This window comes from Dermacentor andersoni, chromosome 8 (genome assembly GCF_023375885.2).
Source record: "Dermacentor andersoni chromosome 8, qqDerAnde1_hic_scaffold, whole genome shotgun sequence".
Lineage (NCBI taxonomy): Eukaryota > Metazoa > Arthropoda > Arachnida > Ixodida > Ixodidae > Dermacentor > Dermacentor andersoni.
Genome location: NC_092821.1, coordinates 70,667,324 through 70,685,746, shown reverse-complemented (window position 1 = coordinate 70,685,746; position 18,423 = coordinate 70,667,324). Strand labels below are relative to the sequence as shown.

Below are 18,423 nucleotides of genomic sequence, written 5' to 3'. Positions count from 1 at the left end.
TGCTCCGGCCGGAAGCAAGCGTGTCGGTCAAAGTTCATTGCCAAGCACAAGCCCACTTTTTCATGCTTCTACGAGCTAGAAAACGACTGTCTCTTGTCCACTTTGAAGCTGTGAACGGAATCGTCACGACCCACTGTAGCACAAAATAAACAAAACGTTGGTAAGTTGTAGTGACAGTCAATGGAAAGCCTCACGCACTAGAAATAGATGCGATCATGTCGAGCGGTCTCACCAATTCAAGATGAGGGCATATAATCTCGTAAACACGACAGCTAGCGCTGTAGGAAGCGTGTATACGAGCGGTGATCATGAATTTGTGCTCAGTAGGCGTCAAAGAAGCCCGTAGGCCATCCACTATTGCAAGCAGACGGAGCTGCACGGACGGCGCGCTGATGGGCTCGTGTTCGCCAGCTAAAGCGGGAGACACACGGCCCGATTCGGTGTCCGATCCGGCGTCCGACGCGCCTGAACGGCAGCCGGAATCGAGGTGTTTTGCCGTGCCGAACCGCCGGATCGGACGTCCGGCGTGCGACAAACCGGGCAAATTTTCATCGTCTGATGTGTCCGACAACCGCACTGACCGCACCGTCGTTTGGCCGCAGCTAATGTGACGTTCTCTGACGTTCCCTCCACGGAGGCGGCGCTGGCAGGCCGGTTTCTCGCCGTCTTTTTTTTTCCTTGCCTGCTGCAGTTTGTTGCCGACACGAAATAGTTACCAGTTCAATAAAGTTATCTCGAACGTGTGCTTATTATGCAAAACAGCGCCTAGTACACTAGCACTAAGCTACCGTCGAAATCGGGAGCCGCGACGCGAGGGCCTTTCCGTGGGCAAACAGCACACACCGACCGTCTGAGCGAGGCTGCTCGCTTCGCTTGCACGTTTGCCCTTCGCAACGACTGCGTCGAGTAAACCAATTGTATTTAATTACGGGCTACCTAAGTGCACAGCGTTAATTGTTTTGGCAAAAATAAGCCCTCTTCATCGAGCTCGGGCTGAATCAAGCGCCGTCGGCCGCAGCGTCCGCCTAGCTATGCCTGCCGGCCGTATCGCTGGCTGTCACCGGAGCCGTCAGTGGACAACGCGCCGTCGTGAAGTGTTCTGTCATTTGCAGGGGCATAATTTTATTGACAGTGTTCACGTAAAGCGAAGCAGTGTTGTGCAGAGTTGTTTATATTGCGTTTCTCGCCGTGAATATGTACTCAAGCGGGGGGGGGGGGGGGGGGGGGGGGGGGCTGGACCTGGGCGGAGCTTACGCGCCGCTCGACCGTTCGGATACACGCACGTTGGATCGGACGCCAAATCGTACCGTGTGTCCCCTGCTTAAAGCTCGCTCATGGTTCGGCGTAAGTCCCTGTATATTCTTTATAAATAAGGAAGCCTACCTAGGCACTGTAAACCCAACAATTGGGGCCTAAATGCCTGCCCTCCTCCCTGCTGCGGCTTCGTTTGAGCGACAAAGTCCGATTTCGAAGGCCGTGCTTTTGTAAACTGCATGCCACTGAAGCGGTTGCGAATCTTGAAGGCGACATCCGCTTCATTTTTTTTTTTTTAATATATACAGTACATTTTCTTAAACATCGTATAAAAAAGTGCATATTTATACAAAGTTAACACTTTTTGACCCAAGAAATTTGTTAAAGTGTCCCTACCGATTGTTGTTAGGAAAAAACACGTAATTTTCTCATTTACGATACATTTTTCTAAAAACCGTAGAGTGGCGCCACTGCAGTATTTGTTTGGTCGACATACCACGTTGGTTGTAGTGAATGCACCTTGCAGTAAGGCGGTATTTGAGTTATATTTTAGAAGTGCCTAGACAAAATCTGCTCCTTGTCGTGTGCAGTAACCATCGCAAACCCTCCGGACTTGTGTAACGCCGTTAGTTCGCCGTGTGTTTCGTGCGATCTACCAGTGTCGACAGTGAGTGTCTTACTACAGCGCCCGTCCGAGCTGCCTTTGTTCTGCCGAGCTGCCTGCCCGCGCTCTCGTGAAAAGTCTGGTACTGGAGCTTCGAATCGTAGTGTATGGAAGACTGTTGAAGGTTGTGCTTTTGTGGAGCTGGAGTTCATCGGAAGTTCTACAGTGCTTGCGCCAGAAAAACGTCGGTGCCTCGGTACCTTTGAGACGAAGGAGCGTTGGCCAAGTCTTTTTGAAAGGTAAGCAAGTTTGGCCCTTGCGCGCATTCTTGAACTTATGATTTACGTAATGAACGTTGTGTAACTAGCTAGAGCAACGCGCTTTCTGATCGTAGGTTGGCCGTCTTGCTGTGCACATTTAGCAAACAATTTCACGAAGCCTTCCTCTGATGTTACAGCGTACTTGCATTCTGCTGTAAAATATATGCTACCCGCCTTGATTGCTATGCCTGAATGGGCGCACAATTATGAAAACACTGAAAGTTGCTGTTCGTTCGGTAGTTTTCTGGCAAGAAGTTATTCGTTATATATTCATTCCCGCAAGTACAGTACATGTGTAATGTATCCGTCGATGTATCATGGGCTTCGCGCGTTGGCACACGATTCCTATGTTTGACGCTTAAGCAGATAGAAGCTTGTATGAAGATTTTTCTATGTATACAGTTTGGTTTGGATGACCACGTCGCGAGAACCTGTGTATTGTTTATGTTCTTGAGTGTCTTCGCGTATTTGTCTTCTATGTTGCAGACCCGACATAGGCCGATATCACAGTAACGAAGTTTATTTTTAATCGAGACATTTCAGAGACCGGCCTTTAAGAAAGACATAGACCAACCAATTCTTACGAACGGGATGCCAGCTCTTGCAATCGTAGGTTATACGGCAGTGCGTAATAAAGTAAGGACTGCGATTTTGTAGCGATACTTACCCCTCGATTCTATACCACTCTTGTCGCCCACCGCAAACGGCCGGCTGTTCCAGTACGTAGCACGGGCCGGGGCGACGGTCAAACCACTAACGAATAACGAAAAGGAATAGCATCGCTACAAAATCGCGATCTAGCTTTCAGAATGCTTTTCATGTGCTTAATATTTTTGTTTAATCCAATGCGCCACGTTTTACTGCATATTTGAGTTTTGTTTTTGATTGTCCTGGTAGCCTGTTGTTGCTGATTTCGTTCCTTCCTGAAACTTCGCTTGTTACAAAATATCAGTGTAACCTCCTTAGATATAACAAAGAGACATTTGTGCAACCAGACGCAAATTCATGCAGCTGGCTGTGTGAGGCTCTCTTTGCAATTCCACATGACACTGGTAAATCACAAATTCCCAGGTTCACAACACAATAAATTAAACATTTCTTACTTTTGAAGGCTATGCGGATTCTGGAGGCATCCCTACATCAAGCAGGAACCTGCTGCACTGCTGGAAGCTGGACAGCACGACAATAAAGCACGTGATCTGTGTGCTTTCTCAAAGGTGCGTACAAAACTGGCGCTGCCTTTCGAGTTGTAGGACACATTTGTGTAATATGCAATCATTTTACTGTATTGCCATTTTCAGGATTTCTAGTGGCTGATCATGAATTTTATGTTTTGGTGGAGTGCCCTCAGTTTAATGAGTTTACCTAAAGTAGCCTCATCTGAGTTAAATGTAATTGGACGCTTGAGTAATTATGCCTTATATACTCTATATAGACTATATTAATCTAGCCAAAATGCCTTTTTAAGAACCATGAATTGAGGTTTCGTGTCTCGAAAAATGCGTTGTACCGCCTAAAGACATGGTTTAGGCAAAAGTGCCTTAAGCAATGCTTTCGCACAAAAGTTGTATCATCAATAGTTTCATAGAAGCCTGTGTGGTCGGTATGAAACATGACAAAGAAAGACATAGACCAACCAAATACAACATTAAAAGCAATACATTTTGGCTTCCATATGGAAGCCTTGTTCACAATAAGGCTAAAAAAAAGTGGAAGTGCATATTTAATTAAGTAAGTTTTAGCATAAGATGGGCGTGGGCTCCTTGGTTTCAGATAAACGTGTGTCCTGTTGATTGCATCTCCAGGGAATCCGGGTACAGGCATGGCTTCCAATTTCTTTCCTGGCCGATTATGCTAGACACTATCCAGTCACTATTGTGTTTAGTCATTGCTGCATGCTCTGCCAAAGCATTTGATGCCACTCTTTTCTCATCCACGTAGTTCTGATGTTGGCGTAGCCATTGTTTAAAGTTGCCCATTGCCCTAATGTAGATAGTATTCATATACACATGTTATGTTTCAAAGGTCAGAATTCATGTCAGTAAAATTTTTGATACGGGTTGTTACTGGGATGGCTACCTCGTTGGTTTAGCATGGCTTGTCACTGGGATTGCTCTCTTGTTTGTTTAGCTTCTTGTCGGGTTCTTATGGATTTGATTTTGTGCACAATGAGATGTTACACACCTTGCATATACATGAAAAAAAGGTTTACAGCAGAGATAACATATATGCATGGGCATATATATGTGTCAACAAAATACCCAAGCCTCATTTCTGCCTACAGAAAAAGAAGTTATTTCTCCTCGAGGGCATGACTGCTTCCAATAATGAACCTCCAAGGGAAGATTTTCTCTAATCCCCATTTTTGATATCTACATGCTTATGTGGCATGTACAAACTGGACGAGTGGTCTAAATTTTAAATTTGAGTAGTAATTGCAATAAATAACTCATTTCACCTGTCTTCTAATGACTCTAAAATTCTATGCTTCTACCTTGCCAAACCTTTTATGAAATTAGTTTGATGAGGCCCAATATACAGGGCTTTCTAAATTGAAGGTATCAGTACCTATTAAAGACTGTGCTAACTATGAAAATGCTGCTTGTGTATGTGGTTTATTCATTTCTCAGACAAAAGCTTTACACCCAAGTGCAGTCAGTAAATCGAAAACAATTGCGTCTTGTTCAATAGTTCTCGAGCACTTGTGCGTCACTATAGTCGGATACAACTTTAGAAAAAAGGGGAGGCCCCGCCCAGATGACTGAAGCGCGACGTCCGATTGCTTCCGCGACTAAAATAATCCCGCTCAAAAAATCGTGCTTCGGAAACGCGCAATTCTCGGTATAAATAAAGACTTTGATGACTGGATTAGTAGAGCTCTCATGTGCTACAGCACATGCCAGATCGCGACAGAAAAATAACCCCGTGCCTTCCACAACGCTGCCCGTCGTCTGCTCTTTAGCTTCATTGCAAGTGGCAAAAGTAGAAAGAGCAACTCTGCATGGCATTTGTGCTTGTTTACATGTACACGGCAAATTTACTACTCCTGTTCCGAGCTTCAAATGAATCAGTTGCTACTGAACAAGTACTTATATAAAACAATGCATTTATCGCAACCATTACAAACCCAAGATGCTCAGTGTCAGCGAAAGCACCGGGTTAAAGGTGAGGAGGGAGGTCAAAGCTTCGCATATTTCGGGTGGCAAACTGTCGACACCCTCGTGAAAACGCCCACAAAATGTGGAGAAAAGAAGAAGCGGCACGAAGTAGGACACATGTGCGCTGAGGTCGTGTGCACGATTTCTTTCACCACAACGAGATACCGACGATCGAGAAGATCACTAACGAGTTCTCGAAGCGTATGTGGTGTTATGTTTGTGCCCTGGGATTTGCCTGACGGAAGGCCAGTGCTATGGTTTGTCGACCGTGGAGGCAGCATTCATCCCTGCATGGTGCCTGCCTGCTTCGGACACGACTACGTGCACGGCTCGGGTTTTCTCGCGGCTGCACGGCGTCCACGACGGAAGCAGCCACCGGATCACGGACTGCTTTTCGGCCCCTCCCCGTCCCGGCAGCAATGCAACCCCCCCTCCCCCTCGTTTGTCCGGCGGCGCCCGCACCACAAACGACTCCCGCTGTGTTGGGGACAGTTTCCAAAGGAGGGCTGTGTTTCGACCCAGTGCCTTGCAGTTGGTTCCCTTTGTCCTATGCGGGCTATAAAACTTGACCGGCGCACCATTCTGACCGACCGCCAAATCGTCCCGACGCCGCAGCGCGGTTCAAGGAAGCGCCGGCCACCGAGAGCGGCATTAGGACACCGGAGGCTGCCCGGACCCTCTCTCTCTCGACCTTGTTTCGTCCTTGGGGACTGTCTGGGGGATCTTTGGACTGAGGGGTGTTATTTAAGCAGCTTGCAGCTGCTCTGTTGGTCTCTGTCCTGATAACGACGACAACATGTAAACATTGTATAAAGAATTATTCGCAGAGAAAACTCTCCTCGTCTCTGACTCTGCGTGAAGCGAGGTCCAGACCTCCTGCCAGCCACACATACCTCGGCAAACGCAACAATGGATCTCCCATCACTGAAGCGGTGTACTGTGTGTCAAGCACAGCAGCCAAGCATTCTCCCGTGGCCTCTCAAATAAATAAGCAGTTCATTTGATGATATATTCCTTTTAATGGAAGCCCAATTTTGAAAAAGCAACGTCCTGCACAGATCATGCTCAATATAAGCGTTGGCATGGAAACGTGCTGAAATGCCGGAAAATCTGAATGCAAATGCAGTTATTAATCCTGAATAACTATGTGGGGTCCGAAATGCTCATTTGGGCATCCACTGTCCAGCTTCACACGAAAAAGCAGTAGTCAACGTGAATGAAATTGACAGCCACTCTTAGCAGCCTGCACGCCAAAGCACATTGTGCTTTGCGTGCAGTTGTGCTGCCCCTACTGTTTTTTCCAGACCGTTGAGATGAATAATGCCAATGTCAGAAGGCCCAATACTCTATTGGGCAGCCACCTATGAGCATGACGGGCCCTGTGATGAAATAACAGTCATCAGGGCACGCTTCAAAGGCACCTTTAGCAGTCTGCACGTCAAAGCCCAGTCAAGCCGTCACCACTGTTGGTGAAACGGCAGCAATCAATGCGAGAATGACAGCCACTGTTGGCAGCTTGCATGCAAACACACATTCATGTGGTGGCATTGTTTATTTTGGTTACCTGGCCTAGGCAAGTAATGCGAATATGACAACAATTATCAAACATCATTAGCTTAGCTAGGCCCAATATACTCAGTCGGGTAGCTATTAATAGCAGTAGTCAAGGGCACGCTTGAAAGGCACCATTAGCAGTCTGCACGTCAAAGCGCAGTCAATCCGTCGCCACTTTTGGTGAAATGGCAGCAATCAATGGAGAATGACAGCCACTGTTGGCAGCTTGCATGCAAACACACATTCATGTGGTGGCATTGTTTATTTTGGTTACCTGGCCCAGGCAAGTAATGCGAATAAGAGAACAATTATCAAACATTAGCTTAGTTAGGCCCAATATACCCAGGCGGGTAGCTATTAATAGCAGTAGTCAAGGGCACGCTCAAAAGGCACCATTAGCAGTCTGCATGTCAAATCACAGTCATACCGCAGCCATTGTTGTATTTGTTTATCTGACCGGGCAAGTAACACCAATGTAAGCACAATTATTCACCCTGAATAGCTCTGCTAGCATTGTGCTAAAAAATGCTGAGTGAAGTTGAATGTGTTTTATTGAGGCAATTATTTAATTCACAAGCCATCGGCATGTCGATCAACGGCCAGGTTCAGACAATGTCATTTGTGAAGTAATAAAGGGTGAACGTTGCAAAAGCTCTTAGTGCACTGCTTTGCTGGGCTCCATTCACTGAATAATGTCTTTGCAACGGCGAAAGCGTCAGACAGAAATCACACCCCACTGCACATTGTTATTCATGCTGAAAATTTTCACCATCATATGTGATAGGCAGTGAAACCGTTTGTTTACTAAGACTGCATGCATGAAAAATTCAACAGCATAGCAAGGTGTTTCACAATATGCAGCCTTTCATGTGCACTTCTGGCTAGCTGCCACATGCACTGACGCATAAACATGAACAGAGGTAAGAGGCAAAGTTACTGTGCAACCCACATGACGCTTTTAAGAAAATGTATCTCTAAACCTTTCTGTTTTGATAGGCGATCAAAATTTGTTTTGAGCAAGTTGGTTAGTCACATTGCAGCAACAGCACAAGAAACAAGGACAGAAAACGCAGCGAGTAGGCAGATTGAGAAGACGAGGTACACCAGCGAGAAAGGTTTTAATGAGATGGAAGAGGCCAGTTGTGCAGTGTACAAGAGTTAGTGCTTTGAATGAGATTGGCTAATGAAAATGTGTAAAGACTTTGCTGAAAGAAAACTAGCAAAAACAAATGCTAATATAAAATAAAAGGACAAATATGAGTAAGTGCAAACACGCATGGAAGCAGGAACGCTGGCAACACAACTTATGCGTGACTGTGCCACAGCACGCATTCTACAGCTTGCGTGCGCGGTGAGCACTGGTGGAAAGAAATCAATCGACGGTGCTATACACAACGCTCGAACACCGCTGTTAGACGCTCGGCTATCTCACTGTTGACAACAATCATTCACGCTAAGTTGACGGCGACAAATCTTTGCATTGGAGGCTTCTTTTGCAAATATTTTCTGTTGAGACGCTCGTAGGTTTGTTTCACGCACGCACGCTTTTCTAATTTCTCCTCAGAATGGTTTTGCTCCATCACTTTACCCCGTCCGACGGAAAATGCAGCGACACGGTACACGAACTCACCCGCAGCTGACAGCAGGCACCAGACTTTGGCAAACTTTTCTTGTCCTAACTTCACTCGGGAGCGAAATAAAAAACATGGAACAAACAGGCAGGATGTGTGTATGCAGCAGTCACCGAGACATCCTGTTTTCAGGCAAAGCATAGCGCAGCATCAAATGCTCGCTGCAATGTTTCTTCGCCGGATCACGGCTTAGAATACACGCACGCAGCACAGATGCCGCATCGTAAGCTCGCAGTAATATTTCCGGCATGATAGACAATGACAAACTGTTTGGGAATTCACTGTGACGAGGCATTGACGCACACAGCTGACGCGACTTGGCCTAGTTCGAAGCCCGGGCGGCCATCTTCTCCGACGGCGGGCCACCGGCCGTCCGGCGCGTGACATCAGTTCAGAGTGCGCAACCATTAGTGGATGCTCGTGTGCATCCGCCTCGGAGGAGTAAACGCCTCTGTTTTTCTAAAGTTGTATCCGACTATAATCGAGCACAGCTTGACCCTTGGCCTAATACTAAATCAGGCTTGAAGCTTTCAATGTCTGCTAATCGCTAGAACAGCACCAGATCTCATTCTGTGCCAAGGGGTGGAACGCATTCGCTTAGAGCTAGGCAAATGAATGTCTTTCTTTCGCATTGAAGTTCCCAATACTTTCTAGTCTTAGGTGAAAGTACACAGCTCAGCACAACGCACGTATGGTATACGTAAGAGTACTTTGTTCTTTAAACCATATCAACACGAAGCAGCTACTTCCGTTTTTGCACACCTTACCCTATTTCCTAACCTTTCCTTGATCAAAAGTGTAGAAAATTAATCTGTGCTTGTTCTATTGTTTCACAGGTAGACATCGGCGACGGTGTATATGTTGAAAAGTGCCTGCTGAAGAGGCTGCGCCTGGATGCTAACAACTCAGGCTTTCAGTTCGCGGGGGGCCTCCTTAAGGCTCCTTTTACAAAAGAAGAGGTTGAAGGGAGGCGCTACACATGGATGCGCAGCGATTGTTTGTGACATCGTCACTGCTGGCAGGCCTGGCCTGCCTTTTCGCTTCGTTCTGGGTCTTCCACGTTATCTACTCGAAAACGCCCACAGGGTTTTGACATTTATTGAGCACTGCTTTCTGGATTTGAGCTACACAAAGCTGCAGGTGAAAGCATTGGATTTAGTCAATATTTACTAGAACTATTGCTAGGCAAAAAAATTTTCAGATGCATATCCTCAAGAAAGTTTCTGTAAAAATTATTTTGCCTAACAAAAGCACTCGTGGGTTCTGTGGCTGGCAGCTTGCCCAAGCCATGTAGCACAGTGCTTGCTTTAAAGGGACACGAAAGGGAAAATTTATTTGAGCGTTATTAAATCATTTTTCTACAACACCGAAAAAACAACTCCCTCTAAGAGAATTGGCTTGATAAGCCAGATAACTTGCAAAAACGAAAACTGGTGTCGCCACCACCACCTTATAATTCCTGCACCAGCTCGCTGTGATATGGAATTTGACGGTGTCTGTTCGGGTCTAGCTAATGTTCTACTGGCCAATATTGATGAATTCTGTTGTAAAGGTGTCAAAGAATATACTTAGTTGAAGTATGACTCCACACTGATGTGCGGGCACTGCATAAAACTTGAAAGTTAAATCTTCATTTTCTCATCTATTAATCCGCTTATTGCCACAATGTTCATGAATACAGTTCTGAAAGATTGTTTTATCAGTCTAAAATCATTTATTGTTTCTCTTTAGTATCTCTGTAATGGACCTTTAGCAACAAAATGTGTGTTAGTTTGCGACAGGTATTCTCAGCGGGGGCAAGAGCACCAGCAGCATGCTCAGTGATTCTGTACCAACTGATAATTTGAAGGATGTCCTGTGCCACTAGGGTTAGGCCAACATGGCTCTGTGTTAATCACCACAAGTGTATTATGCAAAACTTAATGGCCCAGAAATTGGTAATTCAGGGGGGAGTTGAATTAGCTGTTTATTTTTTTTTTCTTTATCATGGACTTCTCACATTACACTTTGTCACAACGCATTCACTTTAAAGTAACTGGAGAATAAGGTGGTTTGGTATTCAGACATGCCTTCTGTGTGTAAACAGTGTTAGATGAGCAATACAAAGATACACCATATATGCTGACTGGCAACATGAAGGGGTTTGAGGGCAGCTACGAATATACATCCTTGTAGTCGTACCTATAGCACTATGTTCAATTTGTCACACAAGCATATGGCATCCATCACAACTGCATGCCTAGAAAAAGACAAGGGCAACACACTCAATTACCTTTTATTCTATCTAAGAAGCACTACAATATTTAGGCAACGAAATTGACATCTGGCTTGTACCCATAAGTACTGCAATACAGTTGTATAACATGTTCCTCTTGTGTGGAAAAAGGGCTGCATACGTTTTCTTTGAGCACAAGGGGGGGTGGTATCAGTTAAAGAAGCCCCTCCATCCACGCGCCACTGCCGCTTTCTTAAGTAGCGACAACCTTTGTTGTACGCCGCCTTTTCCCCTGACATCAAATCCGGTTCCAGCATTTCCAGTTTCAAAGTTTCCGGTTCCGTCGTTACCGCTTCCTGGAGTTGTGGTGCGGGAATTTCCGCTTTGACTGCCGATGGTGAGATGCCCACGCGTGCTTAGCAGAGCTGTGGTAGTCACCATGAGAAGAATGCAAAGGCGACAAGCTGTTGTATTCCGCTGAAGTAGTAATTCTCGGTCGCTGTTTTCTAAATGCACGAAAAATGGCAGTGGTCTCCAAGCGCCCAGGCACTACATTCCACTGTACGTTGTCTCGTGGCACAACCCGTCGCAGGTTGACGCGAAACAGCGAACACGATCAGATCGCTGGTTACAATAGGCGGTGGTACTTGGATGGAATCGCATTCACAGTTTAAACCGCAGCTGGTGCAATTAAAGCCTCTCCATCGACGCGAAAGTAAACAACGTTAAGAAAAACATAGCGTTACTTCCACTCGGAACAGGAAGCTGCAGCTACGGAAGTTCCGCTTGATGCCGGAAGCTAAGGGGGCGAGTGGCAGAGGAACGTGGAGGAAGAGGGTAGGTTGGCGGTACTTAACCTGGTCGGCGGAAACGTGTATGGAGGGGCTTTAGTATCAGTTAATGGCTGTTTTCACATATATGTTTTGTCGTGTGTATTAGCAATCACCACTTTCCTTATCTGAGTGAGGTCATTTTTTAGAAAGTTTGAAAGTTTATAGAACATGTTGCTCATGGTTGTTGCAGTTTTCTTCCTAACTATCCATTCATTGCACTGTGCACCCATGTCTTGGGCAACTAGCTGTTTGAAGGTCAGCATGCTATCGATGGGTCTAATGATAATCTCTAGTGCCCTCTCATTTGCTTGTTGCAATACTTAAGAGTTAGATTTTGTATATTGTGTCACTGGTTTATTTTCACTGTACTTTAGTTTCACTACATCTTGAATGTGTTGTGATAGTTTTTCTTTTGCAATGAAAGATATGGTGGGCAGTTGCCGACACTAATGTTTCGCTGGGCAGTAATGGTCATTAGCAGCAGATGCTAGCTGCCCTTAAGTGCAATGTTTTTATGTTGCATAGTATTGTTCATGATTCATTGAATGCACTGCACGCACATGTTGTGGACAACTGCCTGTTTGAAGAAATTATCTGCATATTCAGTGGGTCTAATGTGAACATCTCTACTACTGACTTAGCTTCACTACATCTTGAATGTGTTGTGATAGTTTTTATTTTGCCGTGACAGATGTGGTGGGCAGTTGCCGGCACTAATGTGATAGTACGAATGCTTGCTGTATTTACCACATGGTTGTTTCATTTCGTCTGAGGCAGTAGTGGCCGTTAGCAGCAGATGTCATTTGGCCTTAAGTGCAATATTTTTATGTTGCATAGTTTTGTCCATAATCATCCATTGAATGCACTGCAGACCCATGTTCTGGACAACTGCCTGTTTGAAGGAATGATCTGCATATTCAGTGTGTCTAATGTGAACATCTCTAGTACTGCCTGTGTATTTGTGAGTTAGAGTTTGTATTGTGTGTCATTTTGTTTTCGCTGTGCTTTAGTTTCACTACATCGTGAATGGGTTGATAGTTTTCCTTTTGCAGTGAGAGATATGATGGGCAGTGGCCGGCACTAATGTGATAGTACGAATGCTTGCTGTATTTACCACATGGTTGTTTCATTTTGTCTGGCGCAGTAATAGCCGTTAGCAGCAGATGCCATTTGGCCTTAAGTGCAATATTTTTATGTTGCATAGTTATGTTCATACTAATCCATTGGATGCACAGCACACCCATGTTCTGGACAACTGCCTGTTTGAAGGAATGACCTGCATATTCAGTGGGTTTAATGTGACCGTCTCTAGTACTGACTGTATATTTATCAGTTAGGTTTTATATTGTATGTTGCTTGTTTTCACTGTAGGCTGCTGAGCACGAGGTCGCGGGATCGAATCCCGGCCGCGGCGGCCGCATTTCGATGGAGGCGAAATACGAAAACACCCGTGTACTTAGATTTAGGTGCACGTTAAAGATCCCCAGGTGGTCGAAATTTCCGGAGTCCTCCACTACGGCGTGCCTCATAATCAGAAAGTGGTTTTGGCACGTAAAACCCTATAATTTAATTTTTTTTTTCACTGTACTTTAGTGGGATTGCACATTGAATGTGTTGTGATGTATTTTATTTTGCTATGAGAGATCTAATGGGCAGTTACCAGCCCCCGGTCTTTGTATTAGTACAAATATTTATTATGCTTATCACAGCATTTTGTAAGGCTATAGTTTTGTGATGATTAACTCATGCCTGACTTTTTTATGAGAAACATGTCACAACTAATAAACAATCACTCATGCTTGGGATCCATGAAATCATCCTTGTAATCTTTCAATTGTCTTCGAACTACTTCCACATCAGGCCCAAGAAACTCCAGAACGCGCTTGAAGAATTACTCTCGGAAAGAACCGAGAAAACCTGATGAATGAGGTAAAAAAATACTCCGAGATCAGCTCCAAGAAACCACAGAATGGGCTTGAAAATTTCTCTCAGGTAGAGCTACGAAACCTTGATAACGAGGTAAGAAAATACCCCGACATCAGTACCAACAAACTCGAGAATAGGCCTGAAAATAACTCCCAGGAATAGCCTAGAAAACTGGATGAATGATGTAAAAAAGTAATCCCACATCACCTCCAAAAAACTCCAGAATGGGCTTGAAAAATTACTATCAGATAAAGCTGAGAAAAGTTAATGAAGGAGGTAAAAAAATACTCTCACATCAGACCCAAGAAACTCGCGAATGGGCTTGAAAAATAACTCTCAGGAATAGCCGCTAGAACTTCGTGATGGGAGTAAAAATATAGTCGCACTATCGTCCCTAAAAACCTTCCCACAGATTAAAAAATTACTCTCGTTTCTACATGCAAAAAACTTGGTCAGCATGGTAGTAAATTTTTACCTCGACTGGTACGTAGTAAAAAAAACCCAGAAACGGGAATGCGATACAGGACGAGCGGTTTACTCCCGTTTCGCGTTATTTTTGTTTAGTGTGTACAAGAGCGTGCACTGGCAATTTGGGCGCTTATTTGCCCGTCACAGTCGCTGTCGGGCACTGCTGTCGTCGTCTGGGTGGCGCTTATGGTGCGAGGTAAACACTACAAGAGGGCGCACTGCCGATTTGGGCGCTTGTTTGTCCGTTACAGTCGTTGTCGGGCACTGCTGTCGTCGTCTAGGTGGCGCTTATGGTGCGAGGTAAACACTACAAGAGCGTGCACTGGCAATTTGGGCGCTTGTTTGCCCGTCACAGTCGCTGTCGGGCACTGCTGTCGTCGTCTGGGTGGCGCTTATGGTGCGAGGTAAACACTACAAGAGCGCGCACTGCCGATTTGGGCGCTTGTTTGTCCGTTACAGTCGTTGTCGGGCACTGCTGTCGTCGTCTAGGTGGCGCTTATGGTGCGAGGTAAACACTACAAGAGCGTGCACTGGCAATTTGGGCGCTTGTTTGCCCGTCACAGTCGCTGTCGGGCACTGCTGTCGTCGTCTGGGTGGCGCTTATGGTGCGAGGTAAACACTACAAGAGGGCGCACTGCCGATTTGGGCGCTTGTTTGTCCGTTACAGTCGTTGTCGGGCACTGCTGTCGTCGTCTAGGTGGCGCTTATGGTGCGAGGTAAACACTACAAGAGCGTGCACTGGCAATTTGGGCGCTTGTTTGCCCGTCACAGTCGCTGTCGGGCACTGCTGTCGTCGTCTGGGTGGCGCTTATGGTGCGAGGTAAACACTACAAGAGCGCGCACTGCCGATTTGGGCGCTTGTTTGTCCGTTACAGTCGTTGTCGGGCACTGCTGTCGTCGTCTGGGTGGCGCTTATGGTGCGAGGTAAACACTACAAGAGCGCGCACTGCCGATTTGGGCTCTTGTTTGTCCGTTACAGTCGTTGTCGGGCACTGCTGTCGCCGTCTAGGTGGCGCTTATGGTGCGAGGTAAACACTACAAGAGCGTGCACTGGCAATTTGGGCGCTTGTAGTCGCTGTCGGGCACTGCTGTCGTCGTCTGGGTGGCGCTTATGGTGCGAGGTAAACACTACAAGAGCGCGCACTGGCAATTTGGGCGCTTGTTTGCCCGTCACAGTCGCTGTCGGGCACTGCTGTCGTCGTCTGGGTGGCGCTTATGGTGCGAGGTAAACACTACAAGAGTGTGCACTGGCAATTTGGGCGCTTGTTTGCCCGTCACAGTCGCTGTCGGGCACTGCTGTCGTCGTCTAGGTGGCGCTTATGGTGCGAGGTAAACACTACAAGAGCGTGCACTGGCAATTTGGGCGCTTGTTTGCCCGTCACAGTCGCTGTCGGGCACTGCTGTCGTCGTCTGGGTGGCGCTTATGGTGCGAGGTAAACACTACAAGAGTGTGCACTGGCAATTTGGGCGCTTGTTTGCCCGTCACAGTCGCTGTCGGGCACTGCTGTCGTCGTCTAGGTGGCGCTTATGGTGCGAGGTAAACACTACAAGAGCGTGCACTGGCAATTTGGGCGCTTGTTTGCCCGTCACAGTCGCTGTCGGGCACTGCTGTCGTCGTCTAGGTGGCGCTTATGGTGCGAGGTAAACACTACAAGAGCGTGCACTGGCAATTTGGGCGCTTGTTTGCCCGTCACAGTCGCTGTCGGGCACTGCTGTCGTCGTCTGGGTGGCGCTTATGGTGCGAGGTAAACACTACAAGAGTGTGCACTGGCAATTTGGGCGCTTGTTTGCCCGTCACAGTCGCTGTCGGGCACTGCTGTCGTCGTCTAGGTGGCGCTTATGGTGCGAGGTAAACACTACAAGAGCGTGCACTGGCAATTTGGGCGCTTGTTTGCCCGTCACAGTCGCTGTCGGGCACTGCTGTCGTCGTCTGGGTGGCGCTTATGGTGCGAGGTAAACACTACAAGAGTGTGCACTGGCAATTTGGGCGCTTGTTTGCCCGTCACAGTCGCTGTCGGGCACTGCTGTCGTCGTCTGGGTGGCGCTTATGGTGCGAGGTAAACGCTACAAGAGCGCGCACTGCCGATTTGGGCGCTTGTTTGTCCGTTACAGTCGTTGTCGGGCACTGCTGTCGTCGTCTAGGTGGCGCTTATGGTGCGAGGTAAACACTACAAGAGCGTGCACTGGCAATTTGGGCGCTTGTTTGCCCGTCACAGTCGCTGTCGGGCACTGCTGTCATCGTCTGGGTGGCGCTTATGGTGCGAGGTAAACACTACAAGAGCGCGCACTGCCGATTTGGGCGCTTGTTTGTCCGTTACAGTCGTTGTCGGGCACTGCTGTGGTCGTCTAGGTGGCGCTTATGGTGCGAGGGAAACACTACAAGAGCGTGCACTGGCAATTTGGGCGCTTGTTTGCCCGTCACAGTCGCTGTCGGGCACTGCTGTCGTCGTCTGGGTGGCGCTTATGGTGCGAGGTAAACACTACAAGAGCGCGCACTGCCGATTTGGGCGCTTGTTTGTCCGTTACAGTCGTTGTCGGGCACTGCTGTCGTCGTCTGGGTGGCGCTTATGGTGCGAGGTAAACACTACAAGAGCGCGCACTGCCGATTTGGGCGCTTGTTTGTCCGTTACAGTCGTTGTCGGGCACTGCTGTCGTCGTCTAGGTGGCGCTTATGGTGCGAGGTAAACACTACAAGAGCGTGCACTGGCAATTTGGGCGCTTGTTTGCCCGTCACAGTCGCTGTCGGGCACTGCTGTCGTCGTCTGGGTGGCGCTTATGGTGCGAGGTAAACACTACAAGAGCGCGCACTGCCGATTTGGGCGCTTGCTTGTCCGTTACAGTCGTTGTCGGGCACTGCTGTCGTCGTCTAGGTGGCGCTTATGGTGCGAGGTAAACACTACAAGAGCGTGCACTGGCAATTTGGGCGCTTGTTTGCCCGTCACAGTCGCTGTCGGGCACTGCTGTCGTCGTCTGGGTGGCGCTTATGGTGCGAGGTAAACACTACAAGAGCGCGCACTGCCGATTTGGGCGCTTGTTTGTCCGTTACAGTCGTTGTCGGGCACTGCTGTCGTCGTCTAGGTGGCGCTTATGGTGCGAGGGAAACACTACAAGGGCGTGCACTGGCAATTTGGGCGCTTGTTTGCCCGTCACAGTCGCTGTCGGGCACTGCTGTCGTCGTCTGGGTGGCGCTTATGGTGCGAGGTAAACACTACAAGATCGCGCACTGCCGATTTGCGCGCTTGTTTGTCCGTTACAGTCGTTGTCGGGCACTACTGTCGTCGTCTAGGTGGCGCTTATGGTGCGAGGTAAACACTACAAGAGCGTGCACTGGCAATTTGGGCGCTTGTTTGCCCGTCACAGTCGCTGTCGGGCACTGCTGTCGTCGTCTGGGGGGCGCTTATGGTGCGAGGTAAACACTACAAGAGCGCGCACTGCCGATTTGGGCGCTTGTTTGTCCGTTACAGTCGTTGTCGGGCACTGCTGTCGTCGTCTAGGTGGCGCTTATGGTGCGAGGGAAACACTACAAGAGCGTGCACTGGCAATTTGGGCGCTTGTTTGCCCGTCACAGTCGCTGTCGGGCACTGCTGTCGTCGTCTGGGTGGCGCTTATGGTGCGAGGTAAACACTACAAGAGCGCGCACTGCCGATTTGGGCGCTTGTTTGTCCGTTACAGTAGTTGTCGGGCACTGCTGTCGTCGTCTAGGTGGCGCTTATGGTGCGAGGTAAACACTACAAGAGCGTGCACTGGCAATTTGGGCGCTTGTTTGCCCGTCACAGTCGCTGTCGGGCACTGCTGTCGTCGTCTGGGTGGCGCTTATGGTGCGAGGTAAACACTACAAGAGCGCGCACTGCCGATTTGGGCGCTTGTTTGTCCGTTACAGTCGTTGTCGGGCACTGCTGTCGTCGTCTAGGTGGCGCTTATGGTGCGAGGTAAACACTACAAGAGCGTGCACTGGCAATTTGGGCGCTTGTTTGCCCGTCACAGTCGCTGTCGGGCACTGCTGTCGTCGTCTGGGTGGCGCTTATGGTGCGAGGTAAACACTACAAGAGCGCGCACTGCCGATTTGGGCGCTTGTTTGTCCGTTACAGTCGTTGTCGGGCACTGCTGTCGTCGTCTAGGTGGCGCTTATGGTGCGAGGTAAACGCTACAAGAGCGCGCACTGCCGATTTGGGCGCTTGTTTGTCCGTTACAGTCGTTGTCGGGCACTGCTGTCGTCGTCTAGGTGGCGCTTATGGTGCGAGGGAAACACTACAAGAGCGTGCACTGGCAATTTGGGCGCTTGTTTGCCCGTCACAGTCGCTGTCGGGCACTGCTGTCGTCGTCTGGGTGGCGCTTATGGTGCGAGGTAAACACTACAAGAGTGTGCACTGGCAATTTGGGCGCTTGTTTGCCCGTCACAGTCGCTGTCGGGCACTGCTGTCGTCGTCTAGGTGGCGCTTATGGTGCGAGGTAAACACTAC

The 18,423-nt window shown here is 48.0% G+C and overlaps 1 long non-coding RNA gene across 1 annotated transcript; it reads left to right on the top strand.

The window, feature by feature from the left end:
- Positions 1–1,234: 1,234 nt before the first annotated feature.
- On the top strand, positions 1,235–13,383 carry LOC126538864 (uncharacterized). Its single transcript, XR_007601176.2, has 3 exons — positions 1,235–2,157; positions 3,290–3,395; positions 9,358–13,383. It is a non-coding gene; the product is annotated as an uncharacterized lncRNA (long non-coding RNA).
- Positions 13,384–18,423: the final 5,040 nt, after the last annotated feature.